This window comes from Pan paniscus, chromosome 23 (assembly GCF_029289425.2).
Source record: "Pan paniscus chromosome 23, NHGRI_mPanPan1-v2.0_pri, whole genome shotgun sequence".
Taxonomy (NCBI): Eukaryota; Metazoa; Chordata; class Mammalia; order Primates; family Hominidae; genus Pan; species Pan paniscus.
The window spans coordinates 36,790,167-36,814,365 of record NC_085927.1 but is presented as its reverse complement, the minus strand read 5'-3'; the positions used below and the strand labels follow the sequence as shown (position 1 = coordinate 36,814,365).

The following is a 24,199-nucleotide window of genomic DNA, read 5'->3' as shown; positions in this document are numbered from 1 at the left end:
CAAGCTGAAAACGAAAGGAAGGGTCCGAGCTGGTCAGGTGAAGAAGCAGGAAGGGGAGAGGTTCCATGAATTCATTAAATCTTTGAGCAAACCCCTATGGAAGACCTACTGCGTGCCAAGTGCCAGGCTGGGGGAGAGGTTCCATGAATTCATTAAATCTTTGAGCAAACCCCTATGGAAGACCTACTGCGTGCCAAGTGCCAGGCTGAGGGACAGAAATTCAGCAGTGCAAGGCAGACAGACAGCCCAGCTCCCAGTGAGGAGGATGGACTCTCCACAGCTAGTAAGGGAAAGCTGGCTGTCTCAGGCAACAGTTCTTTTGCAGACATTTAAGACCAAATCATTCTTTGTGGAGGAGGGTACTGTCCCATGCATTGTGGGATATTGAGCCGCATCTCTGGCCTCCACCCACTAGATTCCGGTAGCACCTCTCAGTTTCAACGACCAAAATTATCTCCAGACACTGCTGAGTGTTCACTGAGGGCAGAAGGATTCCTGGTTGAGAAGCACTGTGCCGAAGTGTCATGCAAAAGAGAGACAGCAAGAGACAGCAAATGAGTCTATATCCTATAAAACGTTATTATGTATTATAATAAGTATATATAGCACAATAACATTAATATATAATATAATAATATACAATATTACAATAAGAGGAGGTCAGAAATGCAGGGAGCTTTAGGATGGACCTATTTAATTCAGATCCTAAAATACTCCCAGCTCAGAAGTCTGGGTGCTACATTTCTGCAAAGCCAGTAGATAGTCCAGGCCTCTCATTTTATCAGAGAATAATCTGTTGATCTTTAACACCAGAATGAAGAGGCTGGGTGGAGAAAGTTGGAGGGGGCAGCCCGAAGGACACTTGGAAGGTCATGCCATTTCTGCCTCTCCCAGCCCTGTCCCAACCTTGTCCCAACCTTGTCCCAGCCACCTGGCCCGCGGCGCTCAGCAAAGGGTTAACAAGCAATGTTTATTTATGAACTTGGCCTATTACTATAGCATAATTTGAATACAGTGCCTATGAGGTTTTTTTATTGCCAGCTATAATTTCATTTTTAAAGCTCTCCCTATGCCATACTTTAAAAATGACATCTCAAACAAGAAATAAATTCTGTTTTGCAGCTGTGTTAACTGTATTTACCCATGGGACACACTATTTTGTCCTTGACACACATCCCTAGGGATTTTGCTGAGAATTGCTTTGGCAGTTTTCTCTGGCTCTCTCTCGACTCAGGGAGAGCTCTACTGCTATTCCCTGGGACACCACACAGAGCCCCAACTACAGCCCAAGGGGGCATGAGAGGAAGAGGAAACTGACAAGAATGGCCTCAGCCCCTCAGTAATGGGCCGTGTGGCTAGGACAGCACCCCTGGGCAGCTTTGAACCTTCAGCTTGTAAAAAATAAAAGGGTGTTGAACAGAACATTGGCACCATTCCTCTCTAGAGTCTCTGCCTCCTCTCTGCATCCCTGAATCGGTGACGGAGTTTAGATAATTTCTCAGGCTGCAGAATGATGGCTCAGGAACTTCAGCTGGCTGGCTTCCATAATTTTTAGCTTTTTTTATTTTCCTCCAAGTGAAAAAAAATATTGTAGGGCCTGACTGACAATAACAATAGCTTACATTTATTGAGCACTTACTCTTTGCCAGACACTGTACTAAAAACAGTTGCATGCACATTTGACACTAACAGCAACCCTCTGAGTAGCTACGTTTCTCCCCATCTTGCAGATGAGGGAACCAAGGCTCAGGGAGCTGGAGGGGAACATCCACCCAGTTTAGCTCCATGGGGGTCAGGAGAGGAGTTCATAAGAGATGCCATCCTCAGCCCTGCACCCCAAGGTGGCTCACATTACCTTGTCAGATAAGCTCCTGCCCCCAGCAAGACCACAAGCAATGGGACATGGAAGAAGCAGGCTTTCATGGAAGAGGGAAAGGCGCAGGAGACAGGACAGCCGGTTGGAGGCAGATACCTCAGTGCAGAAAGGTATCAATTAATCAGATGGGGAGTACGCAGGCCAAAAGGAGGAGCAAGGGAAGCTAGAGAGAGCCAAGTCCTTACACAACACACAGCAACTTACCTCCATCTTAATAGCTCAGCATTGCAGAGCAGAGTTCGAGGGCTGTTTCTGTGCTGCAGAACCACTTCTGGCTCTGTGACCTGGGCAAGAGACCTCACTTCTTGGTGATTCCGTTTCCCCATCCTTAAAATGGGGATGGAACCACCTCAGTTTATAAACATGGTATCTATTATTCATTATAATTTACTGAACACTTATTATTGTCATGAATATATAGTTTGGTTCCAGAAAGCGACAGAGAGAAAGAGAGACCAGGACAGTTCGGGCAAAGGGAACCTCAAATACAAAGGCATGTTGGCATGGGGTTAGAGAGATCTGCATTCTAATCTTTTTTAAACTTTTTTTAATTTTTATTTTCAAGATAGAGACCTAGGTCTCACTATCTTGTCCATGCTAGTCTTAAACTCCTGGGCTAAAGCAATCCTCCTGCCTCAGCCCTCCCAAAGTGCTGGGATGACAGGCATGAGCCACCACTCCTGGCCCTGTGTTCCAGTCTTGAGTCTGTCACTTATTTATTCCTTATGAGATCTTAGACAATGTATTCAGCTCCTGAGCCTCAGCTTTCCCATCTGTAAAATGGGCATATCAGTACCAAAGGTTTTTTTTGGATAAAAGATAATTTATTCAAAGCACTTGGCATATAGTAGGTGTTTAATAAATGGTACCTGCTATTGTGATTGAAGGTGGCTCAGAGAATCTGGTGGTTGAGAAGAATGTGGTCTTTCCAATGTTCAGATCTCAGCTCCACCATCAGTGGCTTCCTATCTCAGAATCTGTTTCCCCATCAAGAAAATGGGAATGATAATTTCTCCCCCACAGAAATGCTAGGGAGAAGGATAGATTCAATATCTATTCAGAAACAATAATCTTGCACACCCGAGCCAAGGCCAAAAGAAGAACATGTTGAGGTCAGTGCTAGTTCCAGAAGTAGGAGAGAGTTATACAGAGAGAGTCCAGCCATTGAGTTGAGCCCCAGCTGCTTGAGCAAGTCCAGCTAAGACCAGCAGAGCCACCCGTCAGAGTCCAGTCTAGATGAACCCACCCTCAGCCACACCACAAATCTATGAGAATAAACAGTGATTGTTTTAAGCCACCAAGTTTTGGGCCGGTTTGTTACACAGCATCATTGAGAACATGGCTAGCTGATACAGAGGTCCCATCCTACAAAGTATATGTCTATTGAAGCATAGATATGGCTACTACTTATTGAACACAACTATGTGCTAGCAATGTGTTAAGCACCTTGTGTGTTTTACCTTATTAGATCTTCACAACAATCATATGAGTGAGGCATATTGTTACCACCATTTTATAGGTAAGGGAACTGAAGCTCAGAGAGGTGTGGTCAATTACCCAAGAGCACACAGCCAGGAATATGTCAAACTTGAATAAGAAACTCAGGTCCATCTGACTCCAGAGCCCCCACCTTGAACTACTTGGCCCTGGGGGCCTCCAAGCTGTCAGGGGTTAAGCCCAGCACAGGGCACATAGGTTGTACTACACAAATAGATGCTTTCTGTGCTTCGGGAAGGCACCAGGGAAAGACCAGTTGGGTCTGATCCACCGGGACCCTAAATGCAAGCAGACATTTCCCTGCTCAGTGCCCTGCACCAAGCCCTACAACAGCTGCCGTTCGGGCTGAATACCTCCCTTGCAGCCCTCTGGCACCAACCCTATAAATATTAAACCAACGGTAATTAGAGGAAATCAGTCAGTCACTGCACTCCAGAGCTCTGCCATGTCTCCCCACCAGGCTCAGGCTGCCTTTGACAAAGGAGCTTTGTTTCTTTTAATTTGGGGACCTCATACAAGGCATGTGTCAGGCACCAGGACATCAAGCTCATCCCCATGTGAGCCAAGGCCCTGCCTGCAGAGTCCCACCCCCTTGGGGCCTTGTAGGCTTTGCCAAGAAGCAGAAGAGGGGCTCCGCGTGGAAGGCAGGTGGGGGGAAGTGGCAGGGCTCCTGTCAAGGCCCGAGACCCCCTGGGGGACCCACATCTTTTTGTCGATCTTGTGGCATCAGGCTCTGGTGTCGCTGCTTTGTGGGGCTGATGACACATAATGCACGGTGACAATATGTCACATCAGAAAACAATCCCAAACGCACTCAGGTGGGACTGCAAACCCCAGGGGTGCTGGGGAAATCAAAGATTGGGAATCTTCAGCAAAGAGGGCTGTGGGAGAATGAAAATGGCCCCAACCCACTCCCCTGCTTTACCTGTTAGAAAAGTAAACAGCCACATTTCCCACCAGTCCTTATGGAGTTCAAATGAATGGGAGGGTGAGACAATGGCTGAGTCTCCCAATCCACACCATTCATGTAGAATTGTAGCTTCTGTGGCCATGTGGCTCTCAGGTGCCACACTATGGGCCTTCCGTCTCATATAACTAATCTTGCCCAATCCTAGCAACATGTTTGCTTGGAAGAAGTTACCATTAGCTCCTTATACAGGTGGGAAGACTGAGGCAACTGAAGGTAGGAAGGTGTAAGAGCTGCATGCACAGGCTCTGAAATCACAGGGAACTAGGACCTAATCCTGGCTCTTCCAATCTCAGGCTGTGTCACTTTGAGAAACTTATTTGATCTCTCCGAGCCTCAGCCTCTTCATCTGTAAGACGGGTATAAAAATGATACCTTATCACACAATACCTGATACGCAGCAAAAATCAATACAGATTCTTGTAATTGTTATTATCAAAGACCACAGAGCTCAGAAGAGTTGGAGGTAAAATTCAAACCCAGTTTCATGTAAAAGCCCATGAACTTTTCTCTGCCTCCCCACTCCCACCCAGCACCCTATCTGCCACCCAGCCAGTTCCTGATAGTTTTCCTCTTCCAATACGGCAATTCATCAACCAACTCATCAGCACCATGGGATGATCACAGCCTCCATATTTACGGGCCAAAATGTTCTTTGCAAGGTTTCCACACAAGCATCAGAGAGAGAAGGTGGAATCATCCCCATTTTGCAGCTGGGGAAATTGAGGTTCAGAGAGGCAAAGCTTATTGTTTTAAAGCTACACAGAAAGTAACAGGTGGAGCCAAGGCTAGAGCCTGGGTCACCTGCCACCCAACTGCTGCCCTCCCGTTTTTAGTAAAAATTCCTCGGCCTGTCTAGCCTCATTGGGTTTGCACTGCAATTGCAGATGTTACATTTGATCCCATAAATCTTCACATTTCTGCATGGGGAAACTGGGGCTTCAGCAGGAGACCTGCCCTGCCGAGGATCTCAGTGTGAGTCAGAGTCGCAACAGGAAACCTGGAAACCTCATCCCTCAGGCCCTTCATTCTCCTGCAAAAGGCAGTCCCTGCCATGGTGAGGTCTGGCCAAGTGCCTGGGTGGCCCCAAATAAAGCTGCCCCTCCAAAAATGGCAATAGCCTGAAAACAAAATCCCTTTGTGCACCCAGCCCATGGCCTGGAGATCTGAACCCGCAGTGGCTGCACTAACCCGTCTCGTCCCCACAACCCGCAGAGGAAGAAAACCAAACCTTGAACCTGACAAAGCCCATACGAGTGGCAGGTATTAATTGGTGCAATTAGGCAGCTCTTTCCCAAGGCCATAGAAGCTTCAGCATCAATAATTAGACTCAGATTGGAATTCCTTTGGCCCTGCATGTAAACAGGACACTCTTTCTGCAGTTGCGGTAAATGATTTGTTCAAAGGGGGGAAACATTTACTGTAATTTGAAAGGAGCAATCGACTGTATTATTAGTGGATGTGAGTGCCCAGATGACAACAGACTCCACATTGTTCTGTCTTCTGTCCAGGCCTGGGGACAGAAACCTTTGGCAGCAGGGTCCCCCAGTGGTTGGGGGGCCCCATTCGGGAGTCGGAAAGACCCAAACTGAGATTTGAGTCCCACCTCCCCGACTTAGGTGCTGTGTGACCTTGGGCAAGTAATACAACATCTCCCTTTCCTCATTTGTAAAGTAGGGATGACACCAGTATATATATCATGGGGTTGCTGTGAGGGTGAGATGAACCAAACACATATAAAGTGCTTCATAAAATAAGCTGTTGACCTTGTTGTTATTAGTAATCATCTTGGAAACACTCCTGAAGTCCCAGACTAGGTCACAGTCAGCTACCTATTCCCAAAGGGAATAAACAAAACGAACTATAACCCACACAACGGGTCATGCCTTTGACATTTATTGAGCACCAACTGTATACAGGATGGATTCAGACAAGGACTTTGCTCACTGGGTGCTCAAAGTGTGTAGTGAAGACAGACACATGAACAGATAACTACCAGAACCTCACATCCACACAACACTTTACAGTTTACGAAGCATGTGTAACTTACCTTCAGTAGCCCCCAAGGCTCTCACTTGAAAGCTGGTGTTATTATGCCCATTTCATTGATGAGAAATCTGCAGTTTTAAATCACTTACCCAGAACTAGCATTTGAATTCAGGTCTGTCTGCCCCCATGCCTATTACGATCTCTGGCAAATTTCTTCCCATGAGGGAACAGGGCAGAGAAGAGTTAGGAAATTCCACTATCCTGGGAACCCCAGAATTAGGTGTGAGGTTGGCTGACTCCATCATGGCGGCTTCTCCAAATACAGAGATGTCCTCACTGTTCCTCTTCCCACCTCCTACCCAGGCCCTACTGCAGTGCTCCTGGGTGATCCTCATATCTCATCAGCACCCACTCTGCATGCTCTCGTTTGGGGGTCCCATCCCTCCTGGGGCATCCCCATCAGTTCCTTGCAGGCGACCCTCTCAGACAGAAGGTTCAAGGTGGGACGGCACTGAGTTTCAGTCCTGTCTCCATCTTGGATTAGCCGGGTGGCCTTGCCCAAGTTATCAGCACCTCAGTCACCACATCTGCTAAATGGGGATAATGGTGGTGTTGTTGCAGACTTAAGATGAGTTCATGAGGGCAAGAAGCATGCTTCTCTCATTCACCGCTACACTCCTAGCACATAGCACATACTCAAATATGGAAGGAAGGAAAGATGGAAAGAGGGAGGGAAGAAACCTTTTCCATCTTCAAAACCCAGCTCCAAAGCCAGCACCTCTTTGAAGCTCCCCAGGGTCTTTCTAGAAGTAGGGTTAGCCATAAAATATATATAATCTTTCAATGGAGGTAGGTGGCTTCCTTATCAATTGCACCAACTCTCCAGTGAGATAATTGGTTCCAATCCCAAAGGAACAAGTCACTCCTCCTCTCTGAGCCCCATTTTCCTAATCCATGGGGAAGGAGGTGGGGCGGGATCACAGCACCTATCTCCTTTTGGTTGATGAGGAATTTAGATGATCTGTAAGATCAATTGCTCTTATAGATCAACTTAGGTGATCTATAGCAGCACTTAGCATAGTGTCTGACCAATAACAGGCATGTGATACTGTCTACCTGTGATCATCATCACCACTAACCATCACTTTCTGAAACTCAGTATGGTTGTTTTATTTTGTTTTGTTTTGTTTTGTTTTGAGATGGAGTCTCACTCTGTCACCCAGGCTGGAGTGCAGTGGCACGATCTTGGCTCACTGCAAACTCTGCCTCCCAGATTCAAACGATTCTTCCACCTCAGCCTCCCGAGTAGCTGGGACTACAGGGGTGTGCCACCACACCTGGCTGATTTTTGTATTTTTAGTAGAGATGGGGTTTCGCCATGTTGGCCAGGCTGGTCTGGAACTCCTGATCTCAGGTGATCCACCCATCTCGGCCTCCCAAAGTGCTGGGATTACAGGCATGAGTCAGCGTGCCCAGCCTCAGTACAGTTTTAAAATCATGGGCTTTGAATCCCAGCTTTTCTCTTACTAGCGGTAGGATCCTTTCTCTTCATGGGGCTTCAGTTTTCTTATCTGTAAAATGGGTGTGGTAATAGTTTCTAACTCACAGGTGGGTGTGTGGATTGACTGAATTAATACAGATACTCAGCACAGTGGCTTGAAATCCTTTACTTGCCCATAGGTGTCTCTGGATATGTCTTCCCACCCTTCCTCCCCTCAGCCAATTTGGCCAGGTCTGGTCTGCCTGTTTCATGACTCACAGATTCTCAAACCTCCCAAGTTCTGGACACCTGGTACGTCCCCAGTAAATAGGAGTTTGGATGCACAGAAGGATGCTCTGAAATCGCAGCCTGGGAATGCCCTAACTGGATGACCGTCAACAGGTGACTGCCTCTCTGACCCTCAGTCTCTTCATCTGTAAAATGGAGCTAACAGTAACCCCTTCTTTTCAGGGTGGATATAAGGATTAACGAGATAATATATGTGCCTGGTTCCCAGTAAATACCAATAATAAACAGCGACTGTAAATGTTACTTGTTGTTCCTTCTGCCTTCACTCACCTCCTCTATCCTCTTCCCTACCTTCCTTTATCAAGGTAGATGTTCCCTAATTTCATTTCAACTTGATCAGCCAGAGAAGCCGGGGGGAAATTGCACAGAGACTAAATTCAAAGTTCTGTTGTAAGCCAGAGCAGTGGCGGGGAGCAGTGTGGATGGGTGGGAGCACCCCAGCAGGAATGCTGTGTCTGATGGCACCATTCACACACTCAACACAGCCTGCCTCTCCCTGTGTAGCTGGAAAAAATGCACAGGTATGAAGGCACTTAACCTGTCTTCACCCAAACCAGTCAGAGCTGTCAAAAATCATTAGAAAGAGAAAATACCACCCCAAGAGGGTGGCAGCCCATCTCCCTACTGTCCCCTAAGGGTCCTGTGGGGTTGTCCTTCTCATCTACTCTGAAGACTTAATCCTTCAGCAGAGGACAGATGTCTCTCAATGACAGGTGAAGCCCAAGACCACTACTCATAGGCCCCACCTCCTGAGAGGGTCGAAAGAGGAGAATGCAAAGCTTCCAGTGGTCACCTCACTGAGATTGGAGTCAAGAGCTTGGGTTCAGGAATCAGGCAGACTCACCTCTTTGTAGCTGTGTGACTTTAGCCAAGTCACTTCACCTCTCTGAGCCTCAATTTCTTCATCTGTAAACTGGGGATTCAAATGGTCTGACGTGGTGTTGAAGAGTGTAGTCTGGAGCCAAACAGCCCTGAGGGGTTGAATCCCAGACCTGCCTGTGAACTAGCTGTGTAAGGTATGACCCATTTCTTAAGCTCTTCGTGCCTCAGTTTCCTCAACTGTAGAATGGGCATGAAACCTTAGACATTTTCTTGAGGATGAAATGGATTAGTACTTGCAAACCACATAGTCCTGGGACATGGTCAGCTCTAGTGCCTGAAAATAAAAATAAGTAACTAAATTGTAGAGCCGTTGCAAGGATGAAATGAGATACTACCTGCAGAACTCTTAAAAACAACAACAAATTATTATTATGCCCATCAGTGAAACCAGATTTCTTTGGGCCTTGCTGTGTGTATTCTCTTACTCCTGGGCATTTTAGGACTTTTGCACATTGTCCGTGGGGTTAATTCTCAAGAAAAAGGGACTGTAGTTTGCTGTCCCTAGGATGTCACATTCTTTCTGCAGTGATGTCAGGCATTGCCTATGTAAATGTTTATATATCTGCAACCGGGCACACCCACACATGCCCACCCACGTGCACCCTCATACAGATCGTCACAGACTGTGCTAACACGTGTGGGCACACATATTCACATATGCCCTTTTCCCCCTCTCACTGTTCCCCAGAGAACAGCCTGCCCCTGGGTCCTGCGCCCTGTCATTAACTGGCCCCAGTGACCTCCCTGATCTGGGGGCGGGGCCTGCCTGAGCCAGCACCTCCACATTCCCCAGGCTGTTTCTAACCCCTCCAGATCAGCCCACAGGGACTCAGCCCAGCCACAGAGCAGCAGCAGCCCCTCCTCCTTCCCATCTTAGGCTTGAGCAGGGCTCCAGGGCCCCAGAATTGAGTTCAGTACCTTGATTCTACCCCCAGGCCTGGCCACCACCTTCTCTCCCTCCCCATCAGCTCTTAATTCTTAATTAGGCCCCCTGCCTTCACTCTTGCCCCTGATCAGTGCTTCAGCTCTTAACTACAGCCAAAGAAATGTTCTTCAACACAAACCTCCTTGTTACAGGCCTCTCCTTCAAATCCCTATAAAGTTTCCCAGTTTTATTAGAATACACTTCTCATTGCCTTTAGAAGGAAATCCAAACAAAGAGCCGCGGCCCCCTGGCCATTCCTGGCTGGCCCCTGAGGTTCCCCAGCCTTGTCTCCTCCACTCCTCCTTCTTTCCCCCCGCTCCAACCTCACCCCCATGTTAGTATTTTTTGTGTTGCTATAAACAAATACCCAAGACCGGATGACTTATAAAGAAAAGAGATTTATTTGGCTCACAGTTCTGCAGACGGTGCAGGAAGCATGGCATCAGTATCAGCTTCTGGTGAGGCCTCAGGAAGCTTCCAATCACAAAGGAAAGTGAAGAGGGGCAGCATGTTACATGGTGAGAGAGGGTGCAAGAGAGAGATGGAGCTGCCTTGTTCCTTTTAAACAACCAGCTGTCACATGAACTACAGAGCGAGAGCTCACTCATCACCAAGGGGATGGCGCTAAGCCATCTATGAGGGACCCACCCCATGATCCAACACCTCCCACCAGGCCCCACCTCCGACATTAGGGAGCACATTTCATGAGATTTGGAGGGGACACACATCCAAACTATATCACTCCACACCCTCCCACCCCAACCCCCAGTCTCTCTACTCATCTGCTTCCACTAGCCCCAGGGCCCTTGCACAGGTGCTTGCCCTGTCCTGAAATGTTCTCCTCTGCCCCTCTGTGCTGCTGTTAGAACCAACTGGCAGGTTCCTTATCTCACCCATGGCAGATCCGGCTGCATGTCCCAGAGTGTGTGTGACTGCCTCCAGAATCACCTAGAATCACACCTTCAGACAATCCTCCCCAATCACCCAGAACTTCCAACCATGACCAGGGAAGTGTATCCGTCCACAGATACCCACCTGCTTTCCGGGGCTGCCAAGGAGAAGAGAGAGAGGTTGACATAGGGGAGGAAGAACACCAGCCTTTATCTGCGCCCACCGTATGCAGAGAGTTCTATATACACGGCCTCATCGAGTCCTCACTGTGCAGATGAAACCACTCTGGTTCAGGAAGGTTACAGGAACCAGTCTTGAACCAAGAGCTGTGTCATGCCAGATCCTAGTTTTTCTCCACTGCTCCTGCCTGCCACAAACACTTCTGGTGGCCCCACCATGCACCAGGCCTTCTGCTAAGAGCTGGGGAAGCAGCAATGCGTAAAACCGACAGACCCTGCCTCGTGGGGCTGACAGTCCATCTACCTCCCTTGACATCATTCTCCTGCAAGCATCTCCAGCAGAGGAAAGAGGGAGAATTCCCCTGGATTTTAAATGCCAGATTTTGGGGGTCCTCTTGAGGAGGCTGGTTAGACGGGTTGACTTCTACCTCCAGAAGGATCCCTGAGGGACCGAGGAGAAAGGAGAGAAAATCTGCAGGAGGTAATCAGGTTCCCATCAGAGGTATGCCAGCAGAGCCGTGAGCCTGGGATTCTGACTTTGGGAGAGGGAGGAGCTGGGGGGCTGTGAGGGGCGTGCGGTGGGAAGACAACACTGTGAACCTCCCACTCCTGCCTGGGGGGGCTCTGGGGAGAGAGGAGGGGCACTGGTCCTCCTTGCCCCTTGCTATGCACCCTGCACCGTCCCACTCTGTCCTTGGTTCCCCACCATTCCCCAAGCTCCGAAGCTCGGTTAATGTGCAGGTCGGCAAGCCAGGGTAAGATTCGGTCCCAGATCCCCTCCAGCCCAGAACCCAGGCTCTTCGCAGGTCCAGGCTGCCACAGGAGGTCGGCCAGCCAGAGAGGCAGCGTGACAGCCCAGAGCTTCCTGTGTGCTGGGAGCCCAGGCCGGGGAGGAGGGAGGGGCCGTGAGCAGCAGCGGGTGAGGATATTTTAGTGCCCTATGAAAACCTGAATAAATAGTTTCTAACCTTTCCCGACTCCCACTTCCTTATCACAATATTCCGTTTAATAGCACCTTTCAGGCCACACTAAAAGAATACGAGGGTTGTTACATCAGCCCTAAGTCACTGTTAGAATGGGCCTGGCTGTCTCCGCAGCGGCAACGCCAGTGCTCGGTGCTTGGGGAATCCCGGCTCCCCAGTACTCCTCGCGGGCAGGTGCAGGTCCTGTTCTTCCCAGAAAGGCCAGGCTCCCCTCACCTGAGACCCACCAGGCCCCGGGGTGAGGGGTGATAAGTAGTTGGACCTTGCTGGTAACCTACTGGATTTGCTATAGAGAAAAATGTCATAGACCAAAATCTCTATTAGTGTGCTAGGGCTGCCATACAAAATATACCGGGTGGTTAAGCGATAGGAATTTGTTGTCTTGAAGTTCTGGAGGCCAGAAGTCCCTGAACAAGGTGTCAGCAGACTTGGTTCCCTTGGAGGGCTGTCGGAGAAGGATCTGTCACAGGCCTCTGTCCTTGACCTGTTGATGGTCTATGTCATCACATGGTCTATGTGCATAATAATAATAATATGGAAATAAGAATAAAGATGGGTGAATCTGCTGACTCCTTCCAGGATGCCCTGCTCTGAGCCTGTCCTCTGCATTGTTCTCCCTTCACCTTCCGCACAACGCCACCAAGTGGCGGCGGGTGTTTGCGTGTCTCGATGCGGGAGGACCAAGGCTCTGAGAGGTAAACAGACCTGCCCAAGGTCACCCAGCCCAGCTGTAAGCAGCAGATGGGATTCAAACCTAGGCCTGTGTGCCATTTCCCACAACCCTACCCCTGCTGGGATGCAGTCAGGACATCTGACTGTGACTGCCCATGCCATCTGTGTCTATCGGGGTGTCTCGGGGAGTCCCCTGCTCCATCTGAAGCTCAGTTTTCTCATCATCTGTAAGATGGAGATACATAAAGTCTGGCCCAGGGAAGGCTGGGGGAATAAAATGAGGTTTGGGTTCAGTGACAGTGCCATAAAAATGTATCAAATGCTGTTCCTCAGGAAGATAAGTAGAACTTAGCACAGACAGAGAGACAGATGAGTCCACACACCGTGTGCACAGGTGTGCCGACGTCAATGATTACTTTTCGGGAGTGCTTGTCCATGGAAAGGACAAGGGAATATGTGCGTGTGTTCAGGGTGTGGGTGCTCCTGGCTGCAGGGGTAGTATTTGGAGACCTGCCCATGTGTGTGTCTTCTCAGTGTACACATGTTTACCAGCCTGTGTCTGGGTGAACAGGCAGGAGCTTATACATGCATGTGAAGTCTATATTTGTGCTTCTGTGGATTTCTATGTTCCTGAGTACGTGGGCACCTGTTGTGTGACTGTGTGTGCAGAGAGATGAGTGTGGATGTGAGTGGAGGAGGGGAACACACGTGCATGCATAATGTCTGAACTTGTGTTTGCACACCCAGATGCATATGTGTGTGCCCCGTGCTGTGTGGATGTGGGAACATCCATGCAGTTGTGTGTCACCACACACCTGTGTGTGTCTCTGTATACACCGGCTTACCTGAGCATACAAGCCTGGCCAACCGGCTTACCTGAGCATGCAAGCCTGTCTAAGCACACTATGTCGACCCAGGGCCCGAGACATACATGTGGCTCTGTGAGCTCCCCTTGCAGTGTGTGTGGCCACTGCTCACAGGGTCCAGCACTGGGGTAAATAAGGCCTTTTCCGCCCCTGGCTGCACCCACGGCCATGCAGGCGGCTGCACTAATAAGGCTGCTTTCCCTGAGGCGGCGGCTGCCAGAAGCAGGTTGGGGAGTCAGAGCCTCGGGGCTCAGCTCCATGGCCCCTCACCAAGGCTGCCTCATCAGCAGGACCATGGCCCTCCACGACCCCGTACCCTCTGGTAGCCCAGGGCCAGCCATAGCCCCTGAGTGACCCCTGGGGAGAGCTGGCCCTCTCCAGCCTCAGCCTCCCCATCTCCACTGACCCACAGTCCCAAAGGGCCCGGAGGGGGACCCGGGTTCGCCTCCCTGCACCACACCCTCTGGTTCCAGCTCCACCACTGGCCAGCCTTGAACTTGGCCTGCGGGGGCCTCAGTCTCCTCTTCTGTAAAGCAGGGCAATGAGTTGAACTGAAGGCCAAGTCTGGGGCTCTTCCAGCTGGGGCACCCCCCTCAAACACTCCCAATGAGATGAGTGGATGAGGATGGAGCAGAGAGGAAAGGATTCTGTCTCCAGTAAGATCCTAATGGTCAACTGGGAATGCTTCATAAATGCTTATTGCAACCCTGAGCCAGGCTAGTGGGGGGATAAACATAACAATGGCAGCCACTGTTACAGCTCTTCCTAAGGCTAGCAGGGTGATGTTACGGTCACTATGATTATGGTAGACATCTCTGCTACCCTACTCAGGATCCATGGATGCCCCACCCACCACTCTCCCCACTCCAGGGAGCTGCCTGCCAGGAACTGACGCTTCCGACCTCCTCACCAGGGCTTAATTAGGTCTCATAGAAGGCAGAGATGGCTCAGGGCCTGCAGGGAGCTTGGGGCAGAGGAAGCTGCAGGGAGGGGAGGAGGTGTCTGTAGGGAGAAAGATGGGGCAGGATGGGAATCTCTTCTGACTGGGAATGCCCCTCCTTCTCCCCCACCAAGGCCTCTCTCACTCTGAGGTGAAGTGTGGTAGTCAGCTAAACATACACACACACACACACACACACACACACGCATGCATACACATATTCACAGGCACGGCTCTTCAAGCTCTTCGTTCATTCTTTAGCCTGGAACAAAAGCTCTGCCAAGTTATCAAGGCAGGATATGGCTTCATCATGATTCAGAGTCAGACTCACCGGAGTTTGAATCCTTGGCTCTGCTCTTCCCCTGCTGTGTGACCTTAAGCTGCTGGCCTTCCCCCTCTGTTGCTTCATTTTTGAAATAGGGGTGCTAACTGCACCCATTCTACAAGGCTGCTGTGAGGGGTAAATAGAAGCAAGTGAAGGGCTTTACCCAGCCGAGCACAGAGTCAATTCCCCTTTTGTGTCAGCTACATGGTTAGTAGCATAACCGTATCAGTCAGGATAGGATCCATCCTGCTGCTGTAACAAGTAACCCCCAAATCGTCCTACGTTTATCTCATGCTTGTGTTGCATGCCTATTGGGTTGGCATGGAAAAGGGAGGCTCTCGTTACTGTCACTCAGGGCCTCAGGTTGACAGGGCACAGTCACCATCTCAAATATTAGCCATAGCCAGAGGGAAAGAGAAATCTGTAGTCTCAAACCTGGAATCAAATGCTCCAGCCTGGACAGGAACATGTGCTCAACTCATTGGCCAGAACTATACCATAACCCCACCCACCTGCAAGAGAGCCAGGAAATGCAAGCTTCACGTGCCCAGAAGGCAGAAAGACAAAAATGTGGTGAACAACATGTCCAACTCCCACCCTAGCAATGGCTCATTTAGAATCCTAGAAGCTTACACATGGAAAAACAATCCTTCAGACCATTTAATCCAACCCTCTAGTTTTTCAGATTGGGGGCTTAGGACCCAGTGAGGGAAAGAGACTTATCTAAGGTCACACAGCCAATTGACTACAAAACTGAGATTCTGTGTTAATCTGTTTTCACATTGCTACAAAGAAATATCTGAAACTGGGTAGTTTATAAAGAATAGAGGTTAATTGGCTCATGGTTCTGCAGGCTGTACAGGAAACATAGCAGCTTCTGCTTCTGGGGAGGCCTCAGGAAGCTTCCAATCATGGCAGAAGGCAAAGGGGGAGTGAGGTGTGAACACGGCAGGAACAGGAGCAAGGTGCAGGAAGGTGCTACACACTTTTAAACAACCAAATCTCATGAGAACTCACTATCACGAGAACAGCACCAAGGAGATGGTTCCAAACCATTCATAAGAAATTCACCTCCAGGATCCAATCACCTCCCATCAGGCCCCACCTCCAACACTGGTGATTACAATTCGACATGAGATTTGGTGGGGACACAGATCCAAACCATATCAGATTCCAAGCCACGTCTCCTTAGCTCCAGACTAGGTCATCTTGGATTCCAGGATGCTCTCATCCACCCAACAGGCTTCCTCCCAACCCCATTGGCTCGTATGAACCAACACAGTCCTGGACAATGAAAAATGTCCTGGGAGAATTCTGAGAAAGGCTTCTTCTCTCTTTAAAAGGAGGCTGAGAAGCAGAAGTCTCTCTTCTAGGTTTAGATGCTGTTGTGGGAGCCGACTCCAGCAGCCATTCAGTGACCCTGAAGAAATAATGTTGAGTATTTTGTCCCACACTCTAAAGAAGGCAGAAAAGAACTTGACCTTGGATGATGTCATTGAGCCACTGAATTAACCAACCCTGGAGCTAGCTGCCCTACTTCTTTTTTTTTTTTTTTTTTTTTTTTTTTTTTTGAGACAGAGTCTCTCTCTGTCACCCAGGCTGGAGTGCAGTGGTGTGATCTTGGATCACTGCAAGCTCTGCCTCCCCAGTTCACGCCATTCTCCTGCCTCAGCCTCCTGAGTAGCTGGGAATACAGGCATCCGCCACCACACCTGGCTAATTTTGTTTTTGTATTTTTTTGTAGAGACTGGGTTTCACCGTGTTAGCCAGGATGGTCTTGATCTCCTGACCTCATGATCCGCCCGCCTCAGCCTCCCAAAGTGCTGGGATTACAGGCGTGAGCAACCGCGCCTGGCACCTACTTCTGACTTCTTATGACATGGTAACAAATTGTCTTTATGGTTTAAACCATTTTGAGTTAGGTCTTCAGACACTGACAGCCTAAGGCATCCTAACGGATAGAGCCCTCATGCTATTCCTCTCCCCCATGCCCCTGCACTTTCTTCTCTCACTTGATGAAAACCCTTGCCTCAGGTTTCAGTTTAAGTATCTCTCCCTCCAGAAGTTTTCCTGAATCCCCACCCCCAGTATAGAACACGCACTTCTCATATACTCTGAAAAACACCCTTTCCCTCATAGTGCTTTATCTCATTTTGTAATTAGAAACTCATTGGTGTGATTCTTTGATTTACGTCTTCCTTCTCCTCTAGCATGTAAGCTCCATGAGGAAACAGAAGAAGCTGCTTGGGCCCCATTTTAGCCACGTGTGATCAGCAAGGTGCTGTCCACAGGAAGCGCTCAATGTTTGTTGAATAACTGAAGTGATTCGTATGTTCTTGCTCCTTTATTCATTTTTTGATTCCAAAATATTCACCAAGTAAGCTTGAGGAGGCCGAGAGTCTTTCTTCCGTTCACTGATAAATCCCAAAAGCCTGGAATGGTAGTCTTCCACCAGAGAAGCACTCAAATATTTGTTGAGTGAATTGGTAAATGAATTGAACTCCCTATAGGTACAAGAAGCCAGGCTAAGGCTTAGCTTAAAAAGAGAGCAAGAGGAAGCTACAATGATTAGAGTGGTAGAAATGGTGAAATGGTGCAGCCATGCTGCATTTCCACATGTGAACACAGGAGTAATATCTCAGCATTCTGCTGGAAGAAAGCTAACTGCAGGTTTAAAGGAAAGCAACATCCAGTGTTAGCCAATGTCACCATTAACCACGATTCCTGGGTTATCAGCTCCTTGAGGACAGGGACGGTTTTGGGAGAAGCATCTGTCCAGGGGGTGAGACCTGGGTCCTGTAGGGGGCTGGGTTCCCACCAGTCCTCATGCCAGATGGCTCTCCTGGGCCCCACATCCATCATGGCTGTTGGCCTTGGAGAAAACAGAAGTGACGCTTGAGAGATGGATGTCGATGGCAAATGGGCTGTGATGATCATGCGTCTCCATTTTCCCCTTAATATACATGATGAATAAACTTAATTACACGGAAAATTGCTGCCATTGAAGAATGTGGCACATGTGGCTTCCTCATGTTGCTGAGTGGCTCCTCGCTCTCATGGCAATCCAAAGATTCCAGGAAGGAAACCATCGTCACCCTTGCTGATGCCAGGACCGCCCTCCGAGAGGACAAAGTCACATTCAAGGAGAGTCAGAGGAAACTCACTGATGAATCGGTAGAATGTCAGCTCTGAGAAGACCTCGAGTGTTCATTTCATCCAACCACCCATTTTACAGATGGGGATAACTGAGTCTCAGAGGGATAGGCGTAGTGACTTTATCCAGGGCCATAAAATAAAATGTGGTCTCCTCCATCTTCAAATCCTCTATGTTTCTTTGATTCAAAAGACACATATTTCAAATGCCTCTGGGTTTCCAGTTCTTTAAAAAAACACATTTGGGAAACTGACCCATACCGACTCCATGCTATGTAAAATGGTGAGCACTGTGCCAGACCAGAACCGATGCTCAAAACGAGTTAGCTGCCAGTCATATTGATTTTGTTGTTCTTATCACTACTAATGTTAAACTTTTTATAAATGCAGTTCTCCCAGAATGGAAGAGAGGGGAAAATCAGGACCTAGGAGTAGGCAATCTGGGTGCTGGTATACCCTCTGTTACTAACAAACTTCAAAGCCATTCCCATCTCTGAGTCTCAGTTTCCTACCCTGTAAAGTGAACCCCATAGTCTTTTCTCTTTTTAATTTTTATTTTTTATTTTTTGAGACAGAGTCTCACTCTGTTGCCAGGCTGGAGTGCAGTGGCACAATCTCGGCTCACAGCAAGCTCCGCCTCCCGGGTTCACACCATTCTCCTGCCTCAGCCTCCCGAGTAGCTGGTACTACAGACACCCGCCACCATGCCCGGCTAATTTTTTGTATTTTTAGTAGAGACGGGGTTTCACCGTGTTAGCCAGGATGGTCTCGATCTCCTGACCTCATGATCCACCCGCCTCAGCCTCCCAAAGTGCTAGGATTATAGGCGTGAGCCACTGCGCCTGGCCAGTCTTTTCTGTCAACGATCAGTAGGCTGTTGGAGACTTGAGGAAGCTAAGGAACATCTGAGTGCCACAAAGATGTAAGAAGTTATAAGATAGTTATAGCAGGAGGTTTCCACATCATAGCACTGTGCAGCAAGTCACTGACAGCATAAGCTCCCAGTCCCTGCTGAGATGAAGACAAGACCACCTGAAGCCAGGTAGCTGGGGTGGGGTGGCAGGGGGAAGGAAGATAATAACAGCTGACATCTGTGCACAACCTTCAGCATTATTCAATAGATACCTACACTGGGGATATTATAGGACAAGGGAGGGGCACAAAAATGAGTAAGACACAAGCACTGTCCTCAAGGAGCACATAGTCTAATAGGAGAGACAAACACAGCATCAATCAATGAGTGTGGTGGCTGACTCGAAAACAGCCAGCATTAGCTCCATAGCATGAGGTACAGTCAAGGAGGACCCTCTGGAGGAGTGTAGCTTGGAATGACTTATTCACTCATGCATGCTTATCTGTATGTATGGCATGTAATGATCTGGAAATACAGAGGTGAATAAAACAGATGTAATTTCCACTTTCATTGAGGTTTTCACCCTGAAGCCGACATGAGACTTGTCAGGCCAACAATGGGCAGTGGGAAGGGTGCTTCAAGCACAGGAAACAGCATAGGCAAAGGCATGGAGGTGTAAAGCAAGTTAGTGTCACCAGCACACAAAGGACATGGCACTAGGCACGAGACGTGACTGGATGGGAAAGCTCTCTCTTACTCTGAAGTTTCCAAAACAGAAATATATAATTCCCCACCTTGCACCATCTACCCGTCTTCTCTCAAAAGTGCACTGTGCAGTGGATGAATGGATAAACCCAATGTGGTTTATCCATACAGTGGAATATTACTCTGCCATAAAAAGGAGTAAAGTACCGACCTATGCTAAACCAAGTGAACCTGGATGACATCATGCCAAGTAAGAGACATCAGGCACAAAATGACGGATTGACTCCACGCAGGGCAAAATGCTGGGTGCTTTGCCAGACTAGAAGGCTCAGTAAGTTACTTGCCATTTGCATTGCATGATTCCACTTATAGGAGGTCCCTAGAGGAGTCATATTTATAGAGACAGAAAGTAGAATAGAAGTTACTAGGAGCTTGGGCAGGGGAAATGGGGAGTGAGAGTTTAACAGGTATAGAATACCCATTGGGGAAGATGAAAAAAGTCTATGGATGGACACTGGTGATGGCTTTGTCCTCCCATCAGAAAGTACTTACCCCTGTCTAACTTTCCTCTCTCCTGCTGCAGTCACCTCTTTTGATCTTCAGGGAGAGAGAGGCCATTCTTAAAAGTGGCCCTCATGATGATCCTCCCAGCCTCCACATCCTCTTTAATCTCTACACATTCAAATGGTAAAGGTTATGTTATGTATAATTTACCACAATTAAAAAAAAAACTTTAAAAAGGGCACTATGCTACTCTGAGCTATTAATACATCTATATCTCAGAAATAATCAACAGTTCATTCATTCGTTCATTCATTCATTCTTTCATTCCACAAATATGTATTGAGCATCAACAATGTACCAAGCATGTTTCTAGGCACTAAGGGTAGAGAGTTTGCAAGAGATGAGGACCCCGCCGGTATGAAGAGGACAGAAACTCGGGAGCCAGACAGTAAACAATTAAATGCATTAATAAACAAGGTAATTATAGACAGGATGAGCTGGAAAGGATATAAACAGGGAGACGTGCTAGGGAGAGATGAGGGAGGTTTTCTACTGTGGAGAGTAAAGTCTCGGCAGAGCTCCCTGGGGAAGCAGCACGTCCCCTGAGACCAGCAGGAATCGATCAGGCAAACAGCTGGGAGGAGAACAAGTCCTTCTGTATAACAGACACTCTTGCATATAATATATTTCTATCCCTGCCTTTCTCACCTAACTCAGGCCTCTCTCATCGTGGTTCCACCCTAGGAGGATACTAGGGCCTAGAGATGGACACAGACATAGTTAAGGCTCAGGGCCCCCATGTAAGCATTTTCCAGGTCACCTCATCAGAAAGTACTTCCACCTGTCTATTTTCCTCTCTCCTGCTGCAGACACCTCTGTTGAACTTCAGGAAGACAGAGGCCATTCTTAGGAAGTGATTCTCATGGTGACCTTCCCAGCTGGCGCATCCTCTACAATCTCTACCCATGTCACCCGAGGCCCACAGTGGGGAAAAGGAGCCCAAGGCCAGGCGGTTGTTGTTGCTGAGATGCACCAACAAGCTGGTAACTGCAGCTCATTAGCGGTAAGATAATTAAGTCCCAGGCTGGGGCCAGCCTGTGAGTGCCTCTAGATCATCCAAAGGCAGTGGTTTTCTTAATGAAAGGTTCTCTGTTACAAAATTGGGCTCCCATCCATCTCCATTATGGGGGGCAGTTTACCTGCTAATACATACACCACACACACTCCCTGGCAGGGGGTGGCGGTGACACGGAGGTGCAGACTGGCTTTCCAGACCCCGAGACACTGATGAACGGCCTGTTCCTACTGCCACCGCAGCACGGGGAACATCCAATCCTCTCGGGGCGGCTGCCTGCCAGTGTCTGGAGGATGAGGGTGGATGGGCACTTGGGATGGAGCACATTTCAGCCAAGACTAGAAAGTTCCTGCCCCAGGGAGTGTGTTTGCTCCTTTCAGGGTGACTTCCAGTTAGGCAACTGGGAAATGGGATTTTAATGCCAGCTTGCTCAGGGGTGTGCTGGTTGGGCCTCCTCTCTGTGGCCCCTATAGCCAGAGGAAGCTTTTATTATTATTATTAATGGAAGTGAAATTCACATGACCCAGCAATCCCACTTCTAGGTATATACCCCAAAGAATTGAAAACAGGGACTCAAACAAACACGTGTACACCCATGTTCACAGCAGCACTATTCACAACGGCCGAAAGCTGGAAACAACCCACATGTCCGTCAGTGAGTGAAGGGATGAACAGACTGTGGTATACCCACGCAAGGGGACATTACTCAGTCTTAAAAAGGAGAGGAGTTCTCACCATTCTGACTGGCATGAGATGGTATCTCGTTGTGGTTTTGATTTGCATTTCTCTAATGATCAGTGATGTTGAGCTATTTTTCATATGTTTGGCTGCATGTATTCAAAAGTCAAGAAACAACAGATGCTGGTGAGGTTGTGGAGAAATAGGAACGCTTTTACACTGTTGGTGGGAAGGTAAATTAGTTCAACCATTGTGGAAGACAGTGTGGCAATTCCTCAAAGATTTAGAACCGGAAATACCATTTGATCCAGCAATCCCATTACTGAGTATATACAAAAAGGAATATAAATCATTCTATTATAAAGATACATGCATGCGTTATGTTCATTGCAGCACTACTTACATAGCAAAGACATGAAATCAACCCAAATGCCCATCGATGGTAGACTAGATAAAGAGGAAGCTATTATCCTCAGCAAAATAATGCAGGAACAGAAAACGAAACACTACATGTTCTCACTTATACGTGGGAGCTGAACAATGAGAACACATGGGCACAGGGAGGAGAACAACATTTCCCGCAGCCTGTTGGGGAAGGGTGGGGTGGGGGAGAGCATTAGGGAAAAGAACTAACGCATGCTGGGCTTAATACCTAGGTGATGAGTTGATAGGTGCAGCAAACCACCATGGCACACGTTTACCTACGCAACGAGTCTGCACACCCTGCACATGTACCCGGAACTTAAAAAAAAATTAAAGGCCAGGTGCGGTGGCTTATGCCTGTAATCCCAGGACTTTGGGAGGCTGAGGCAGGCAGATGACCTGAGGTCAGGAGTTCAAGACCACCCTGACCAACATAGCAAAACCCCATCTCTACTAAAAATACAAAATTAGCCAGGTGTGGTGGTGAATGCCTGTAATCCCAGTTAGTAGGGAGGCTGAGGCAGGAGAATCGCTTGAACCCAGGAGGCGGAGCTTGCAGTGAGCCGAGATCGCGCCACTGCACTCCAGCCTGGGCGACAGAGCGAGACTCCGTCTCAAAAAAAATAAATAAATAAATAAAAACTTTAAAAAATTTTTTTAAAAGAGTGGAGTTCTGATGTACACTATAACGTGGATGAGCAGAGGGGCCTGTTTAAGACCTAGTATCTCCTTCCCCTGCACAGAAACCTCTGATGGCCTGTTTGTATGACGTCCAGAGTACCTGTGAGAGTCTCCAAGGCCCTGTGCCCCCATGTCTTCTGTGATTTTGTTTCTTACCACGTCTGGCTCACTACACTCAGTTTCTCAGTGTGGCCTTCAGTCTGTGACAGGAACACACTGAGACGGAGCAGGACCCCCTTTTGGCGGTCTGCATGCCCCCGCCACCAAGTATGGAAATAGAGGAAAATTCTGAGTTCCTTCAAGGGAAATTCCAGGCACCTAGCTAGCCCTAAGAGGTAAATAAGTAATTTGAGGCTGGATGTGGTGGCTCATGCCTGTAATCCCAGCACTTTGGGAGGCCGAGGCGGGTGGATCAGTTGAGGCCAGGAGTTCAAGAGCAGCCTGGCCAACATGGTGAAACCCTATCTCTACAAAAAATACAAAAGCTAGCTGGGCGTGGTGGCGGGCACCTGTAATCCCAGCTACTCGGGAGGCTGAGGTGGGAGAATTGCTTGAACCCAGGAAGCGGAAGTTGCAGTGAGCTGAGATAGTACCACTGCACTCCAGCCTGGATGACAGAGTGAGATCCTGTCTTAAAAAAAGAAAAGAAAAGCAACTTGATAAGCAAGAGGGTAATAGTAACAAGGCTAAGACAGGAACCAAGGAAGTTAGTCAGGTGTTTGATTCCCCTATAGAAACTAAAAGTAACATCTTAACATATGCCCCTGAGTTGTTTTCCAGAACCCTGAACCCCCACCAATGACCCCCACTGAACAGCTCTGCTGTCATCTAGACCTCAGATAAGGGGGAGCTGAAGGCTGAACTCTGACCCCCATTTTTTGTTCTAAATTTCTTCCTGAGGAGTCTGGAGGGAGTCACACCCCAAAGCCAGTTAATGTTCTTCTCTGCTGACCCCAAATTTTAAACAAAGCTTCTCTTCCTTAACCAATTACAAATCAGATCGTCTTTGAATCTACCTATGACCTGTAAGCCTCTGCTTCAAGGTATCCTGCCCTTGTTGGCCAAGACCAAGGTGTAACCTCCATGTATGGATTTACAATCTCGCCTATGGCTTCTCCCGACATTTACCCCCGCGTTTAAAAACACTTACCTGCAAGCCATCGGGAGGTCAGGATATAAGCGATAGCCGTCTGGTCCTCCTTGCTTGGCACCTGGTAAATAAACACCTTTCTTTCCACCACTGCAAGACCTCCGTGTGGATATCTGGTCTTACTGCACCAGGTAACCAGACCCTAGTTCAAGTCTATTATGCTGGTGCAAAAGTAATTGCGGTTTTTGCCATGGAA

At 48.4% G+C, this 24,199-nt stretch overlaps 1 long non-coding RNA gene across 1 annotated transcript in view; it reads right to left on the bottom strand.

Moving 5' to 3' along the window:
* Nucleotides 1-24,199, bottom strand: part of LOC106634252 (uncharacterized) — a 145,006-nt gene that overhangs the window by 62,109 nt on the left and 58,698 nt on the right. Inside the window, exons 7-9 of the long non-coding RNA XR_010111744.1 lie at nt 10,961-24,064; nt 10,338-10,399; nt 8,963-9,274 (exon numbers count right to left, since the gene is read on the bottom strand). This is a non-coding gene — a long non-coding RNA (uncharacterized LOC106634252). The remainder of the gene's footprint in view (nt 1-8,962; nt 9,275-10,337; nt 10,400-10,960; nt 24,065-24,199) is intronic.